At 31.6% G+C, this 7,475-nt stretch overlaps 1 non-coding gene across 1 annotated transcript; it reads right to left on the bottom strand.

The window, feature by feature from the left end:
* Nucleotides 1-6,688: 6,688 nt before the first annotated feature.
* Nucleotides 6,689-6,795, bottom strand: LOC113853343. Its single transcript, XR_003502516.1, has one exon. It is a non-coding gene; the product is annotated as a small nucleolar RNA R71 (small nucleolar RNA).
* Between the last annotated feature and the right edge of the window lie 680 nt (nucleotides 6,796-7,475).

The following is a 7,475-nucleotide window of genomic DNA, read 5'->3' as shown; positions in this document are numbered from 1 at the left end:
TGGACTTATTTACCAGTACGGGTCTAATTTTAATACTATTTTCAAATATAAGTTTAATTATTTTTGTCATAGTCACTTTAAATATAATACTTTTCAGCTTTAGTATTAAAAGTATCCATAAGTATGAAGTGATAGTAGTTTTGTATTTGACATAAGGCAGAATTTTTTTATATTAATGTAAGTTTATAAATTCATATATTCAATTTAAGCATTTTAATTTACTTACATTTAATGGTCAGTGAAATAATAAATTATAATATGTTAATATTTTTAATTAATTTTTTAGTAATTATTTTGCTTAGTTTTATTATTATTTATTAATCATTTGTTTATATTTAGTCATATAATTTTAATTTTTTATCAATTAAAATATAATATTATTTGTAATAATAAATTTAGTTTTCAGTAATGCTTTTAATATGATATATTTAAATTATTTTTATATAATAAACATATGTCTAAAATAAATTTGATATGAAATAATTTTAGTTTAGTTTTAATATTTTTAAAATATTAGAACCAACTTTAAGTTAGTACTTTTTTAATCATTTAAGGAAAGTAAACAATTAATTAATTTTTATTATTATTTATTGATTATTTTTTTATAATTAAAATATTTTATCTGTTAATATTTAAAAAATATATTATTTGTAATAATAATTTTAGTTTTAACTAATGCTTGTAATATGATATATTTAAATTATTTATATGTAATAAATATATGTCTAAAATAAATGTGATATGATATATCATAAAAAAAATGTGATATGATATAATTTTAATTTTATTATAATATTTTTAAATAAAATAACTACCTAGGTTAATATTTTTTAATTATTAATTAAAGTAAATAATTAATTTGTTGTTAATATCATTTATCAATTACTTTGTTGTATTTAGAATATTTTATCTGTTCTTATCTATTGAAAAATATTATTTGTATTTAGTTTTAGCAAAGTTATGCAAACAAATAGGACATAATTAATGTCAATGTGGTCATGAGTAATTGATTTATTGTTTAAGTGACACATGGTAATGTATTAATAATCAACGTAATATGTTTTAGCAATAAAAATGTTTTAATGATGTACTTAATCTATTCCTATTTAGTGACATGTGGTAATGTATTAGCTGTCAATGTTATATGGTTTAGCATAAAAATTGTTTCAGTGAAATATTAATGTATTACTATTTATATCATACTGTACAAAGTTAAAAAATACATCAGTCACAATGTAAAAGTTGCATTTGAGTGTGAGAATGAATTGTAGAGGATGATCTCTAGCTCCACAGCGAGAGTTACGTTACATTGCTTATCTTGCACTTTTGCATATGCAACAATGCCAAATTTTGCATTTAGATCAATGTCACCTAACTAGTTGTAATGATGATGTCTGTCTAAGAGGTTGAAACTCTGGACCTAGTGCATTGGGCGTAAATAAGGATGACGAATATGGAGGTGTCATGAATAAGGTAGGTTCTAGGAGTGTGACACAAGGGGAAATAGAAGGGTTAAAACATTTTGTTTGTAATGAGTGAAAATAGAAAGCTTGTGTAACCTATAAATGAATAAAGGAAAACTATGGAGGGACATAGTAGACATCGTCTAATTCTTTAGGTAATGGAGAAAGTGAAAATTAGTTATCTAAAACAAAATTATTCAATGAATAAGTTACAATACAAAAGTTTTACTTTAATTAACTAATAATTAAGAATTAAGATTTAAGAAATAAAATATTATGATACAATTAACTTGAATGTGTGTTAACGATGTTGCAAGTCTCTTTCCTCCCTACGTTGCCAAGATTGAATATCAACTGTGCATCCATTTTGAATGGAAAGTTCAAAAGACAAAGAGTGATCCTATAAGATGGGTTCTTACTCATTATATAGTAATAGCATGGTCTCACACAATTCTTTCATCTTGTCAAATGTAAATGACTTTTGCCTAGCACCTACACAAGTATAATGATGTCTTATGAGCATCTCCTTGTTAATATATGCACTTATAACTTTTAGTATTTATATTTAATATTATAACCAAGTATGAGAAATAACGATAATGTAAAATCCCTCTTTCAAATTGTAAATAATTTGTATTTAACACTTATATTATTAAAACATGATTAGCAAAAATTTGTATAAACTTGTATACTTTGGATAAATGGTACAGTATGGAAACAAGAATTAGAAAACTTGACAAATTTACAATATTTCTTCATCAATATATAAAATATTCTTAATACAAAATTTCTCTTTAAAATTTAATGGAAATACATTAAAAGATTTTATATCTGAGCAGTTCCTTTCCCATAACTCCGTGATGAGTATGACCCTAGAACGGATCATCCATCTCCATTCTTTCTCTTTCATTACTTGAAACATTTCAATAAGGGTGAGTATTTCCCGCCCACTAAGTCTTTTTTATTATATCTTAACAGTAATTAAATCCGTAATATAACATTCTATTCTAGTTCATTCTCAATAGCGTTCGACTCATATTGACACTCATTGCATTCAAATACATATAATCATACATTCATCCATCAGAGTACATACAACATTTCACTCATTATACATACATTTCTATATTGACTTGTATGTTATTATACACATATCATATCATTTCAATTAATGTGTCCCAACACGTCTGTCCCAATAACACCTGTCGATGTACTACAACACATATAACACAACAACATAAATCGATCTGCCATGACACATATATCATAATCACACATATTTCATTTCTCATCCCATCTATAACAATTTTCATCATAATTGCCCCTGGGATCCCTTGAGGACTTCCTAGCATAGATAGCTGCTGGTTAGCCACAACATCATGGATACACGTGTGTAGCCCCGACCTTTTTTAGCAAAGGTATAGTTAGGAGCTTCGTCGAGAGATGAGGGTGTGGCCTGTGAATGTTTATTTTCAATAAATTGTTGTGCACCCTATTAATCTTAACATTCACCATCCTCATTTTTCTAAGATTTTCTAAAATCTTCTCCTTAACTCTATACCCCCAATGTAGCACTGTACTATCTATAGTCATTTTCTTTCTCATTCTCAACATTTCCCATTTCATATTATTCATCAGCATCTCATATCTCATGAGTCACAATTTATATAAATTTATGGATTACAATATACCTAATAACACACCCTTTAGTGTGCTATAATTTATATCATAATAACTCCGTTTCAAGTTATGTGACTCATGCAGTATGATCACACATCATATTCTTTCTCACGCATATATTACATGCTATCACTTTCCTTCCACATTTCATTCATTTCTATAATTCTGATCATATTGCATACATATCAGTCATCACTTTATAGCTACACTTATTGCATCATACTCAATCAACACACAAAGTGTCATGCAATATCACGTCATGCAACCAATACAATCATCAATCTCATCACAGAGACTACCATACAATATCATACCATCTAATCAGTACAATTTGTCGAAGGTCAGACACCTTCAGACTCAGCCCAACTCGCACAATCTCAATACATATATAGTTTCCTAACTTAAAGTTCATCATTGTATATTTTTTATCACTTAATTCATGTACACTCATAGAAACTTAATTTCTTGAAACCTCTTAAAGCTATTCTAGCTCATATCTTTCTTTGAAAATATGATATTACCAGTTCAAGTAAACCTCAAATCTCTTTTTCTATCAAAATACGCATTTTTCATATAATACTATCAAAATTTACCAATCTTTACTGAGTGAGATACCCATGTTTCTCGTAGAACCACTAGATCTATATATATTCATATATAACTACACCTAGAAAATACTCCCCTTACCTGGTAAAGGTTCTTCCAAACGAGTTCTCTAAATGATCTACAGAGAGATTCCATGGTATTCATGGAGAAATCTTCTAAATGATACGGTTTCCTAAAGATTTCACAGTAAAAACCTTGACATGAGAAGAAAACCGTAGAAAATGAGTAAAATAGATATTAGAGCTCTAAGAAACTTACTTATATCTAAATGGAATCGGTGGTTGAGCTCGGATCTAGAAGAGATTCAGAGTTTGAGAGGGTCCCTTTTAGAGAGATAGAGGAGAGAACTCAGAGAAAATCTAGAGAGAATGTCGTTTGGTGAGAAATGAACGTTTTTGGAGCTGAAGGTCCTTAAATATCCTTTGAAAATCATGCGATCTCGCTTGAGCGACGTCCAACTCGTTTGAGCGACCTCATCTTGCTTGAGCGACCGACAGCTCGCTTGAGCGAGATGTGCAGAAACGATCTCAAACCTTCTTTTTCTGATACGCTTGCTTGAGCAAGATCCATCTCGCTTGAGCGAGATGATGTCCAGAGAGCTCATCATTCACCCTGTGAGTCCTTGCTTGAGCGAGATAGCTCTGCATCTGCCTTTTCCTGCACGAATGATCTCGCTTGGGCGAGATCCACCTCGCCTGAGTAAGATCTCCTGCACCAAAACTCCTCCAAAAACCCTTTACACTCCCTTCCAAGTGCATTCTAATACTACTTAATATTAAACAAAACCACATTCACCAATAATGAAATGAGGATGTTACATATAAGATCATTCACATAGAAAAAGTTTACTAAAAAAATAGTATTTTAGTTGGGCTAAAATAATACATTATTAAGTCAAACTCATTAAAAACAAGTGTAACTACAATAGTTAAGAGAAAATTAGGGTCAGCCACCTTTGTGTGCATATAAATAAAGTATGAGATGCTCAAACCCATTACGCCATTTTGGAAAAACCCTAGTCATCTCTCTCTCTCTTCCACGAGCTATTAGCATAGAAGTAAAGGAAGATTCTTGATAAGTCTGTAATTAAGCCCTCTTTTACAGCTCATATATTTATATTTGATCTTTATTTTATTTAAGTTTTACACTAATTTATTTATTAATTGTGCAGTTTGATATAAAGAGACCGCAAGTAGATTTCGGGTGCATTCTTGGCCCAAATTGATGGAAGATTAGAACTTCGTAGCAGTCAGCACGCCCATACCCATTCAATAAGCACGGGGATGCTTCGAGTTCATGCACAGTCGTGCTTAAGGCCTTGCACGACCGTGCTCATCTGCGGAAAGCCCAATTAATTATGGTTTTCAAACCCTATAAAAGGAAAGATCGGAGGCATCGCGAGAACACACCATTTTTACATTGGCTTTTGCTTTGGGATACATCTCATCTTGTCTCTCTTGCACGAGATCCTTGGCACATTCTTGGCAGGACTTGGAGCTTCGAGCGATCGTACTTAAAGACCAGGAACTCACCTCATACTCTAGTTTTGCTATTTTTTTTTATTATTGCTTTATTTATAATTGTTTTAGTTCTTTTCTTTAGCATGAGTAACTAAGTTCATAGCTAGGGCTATGGGAATTATTGTTCATGAATTTATGGGATTTTGATGTTTGAATCTGAATTTGATTTCCGTTATGTGATTAGATTTTATCCTATTACGCTTCTTTCTTAATCCTAATTAATTATATTGTCAGGCGACCGTACCTCGATTAATTAATAGATCTATAAGGTAAAACGAGACAAAGGATTAGGTGGACCAAACCAATCTTTCTCTTCTAATCGTTATTAAATTAACAAGTTCATAGGCTCCTTAAGCTTTCTTAAATTGATATCTTGCATGACCATTGGGGATGTTAATTTAGAGAAAAGAATATTAATATTGCATGATCATTGAGTATTAATAATATTCATATGAATGATTGGTAATCACAAGAAAATTGGATTTAGAGTTAAATAAAAAAATAACATAAAAGATTGAATAAGAAATCTCATATGTCCTAGGTTCCTCTCTGATAAGTTTACCAAAGACGTGCTTTGTGTTCTTTGCTCTTAGTTTTATAATTAATTTTATAAATTCTTGTTTTGATTAATCTCCTATATTTGAAGCTCAAATAATTAAATTAAAAAATTTTTAGTAATTGAAAATCAATCCTTGTGGGACAATATTTTGGGAACTGAATTTAAGAATCTTTTATCACTTCTCGATGGGTACACTTGCCCTCCGAACAAGATTTTGGTACCGTTGCTGGGGATTACTTTTTCAATATTAAGAAAATCTAAAATTTAATTGATTTGAATCATTTGTATTTTTTACTTTATTTTAGTTCTGTTTTGTTCATTGTTAAATTTTTTTTATTTTATAATTTTTATATTTATTTTATTTTCATTTTTTTATCTCATAATTTCCTTTAATGTATGCTCACTTGTTCTAAGTGCTCTACAGCTTATTTATTTGATTTGGAGATTGAGAGAATAGCGCGTAGACAAAGAAAAGAAGTGAGAGAGCAAAGAATGGCAGAGTGAAGGGGATCAATTCAAGATTACGTGACACCCACTGCTAGAGGAACTCTTGGAAGCATTGCAGCCCCTAATGTGGAGGTAAACAATTTTGAGTTAAAACCAGCACTCATAACCATGGTTCAGAACTCCATACAATTTGGGAGCACCCCAATCTTCATCTGACAAAGTTCCTTTGATTGACGGACACCATCAAGTACAATGGAGTCTCCAACGATGCTATTCGACTCTGACTTTTCCCTTTCTCGGTATCTAAAAGGGTGAGTGCATGATTTTCCTCACTTCCAGCCAATTCTTTCAGAACTTGGGAGGATCTCACTCAATAATTTTTGAAAAAGTACTTTCTTCCATCAAGGTCCTCTAAGCTTATGACAGAGATATGTTGCTTCCAACAACATGAAGCAAAATCCTTATTCAAGGCATGTGAGCGATTTAGAGAGCTTTTGAGGAGATGTCCTCATCATGATTTTCTGACGTGGAGACAGGTGCAAATCTTTTACAGTGGCCTATCAATCATCACCAGGGCTACAAATGATGTCGTAGCAGGAGGGTCCCTCTTAAGAAAAGATCCAGATGATGCATACAAGCTCATAGATGAGATGACATCTTATAGCTTTCAGTGGCACACTGCTGACTCTTATGACATCAAGAGGAAAGAGACCGCTCCAGTCCACCAAGTAGAGAGCAGCAGTCCACTAATTAATCAAATGACAGCCCTTGCAAAGCAACTAGAATATTTAATAAAGGCTCAAGACTAACCTGTAAGAGTTCCTACAAGCCCAGAATTTAAGCAAAAGGAGGCAAACTTCATGGGCAATCACAGTTCAGGGTGGAGGAGTAATCCTCCTAACTCTTGGGAGAATGGCTTTGGAAGTTAAAATTCAAGTGTTGATCGCCCTCCTCATATGCAAAGTCAGGGAGTAAGACCTGAAGGGAAAGAAGCTCCTAGATCTCAATCCAACTTTTAAGAATAGATGATGCAATATATGCATTACTCTGATAAGAGGATGACAGAGCTTGAATTCAAGTTGGACCAACATATTAAGAGAACTGATAAGAGGTTCGCAGAGGTTAAATCTGAAATACAAGCCAACTCCTCTAAGATGAGTGCACAATTGGAGCAAATTATGAACTTTCTAAGTCAAAGAG

The sequence above is a fragment of the Abrus precatorius genome, unplaced genomic scaffold (genome assembly GCF_003935025.1).
Source record: "Abrus precatorius isolate BTA unplaced genomic scaffold, Abrus_2018 Scaffold10, whole genome shotgun sequence".
In the NCBI taxonomy this organism is placed as follows: domain Eukaryota; kingdom Viridiplantae; phylum Streptophyta; class Magnoliopsida; order Fabales; family Fabaceae; genus Abrus; species Abrus precatorius.
This window is presented reverse-complemented; position numbering and strand designations above follow the sequence as displayed.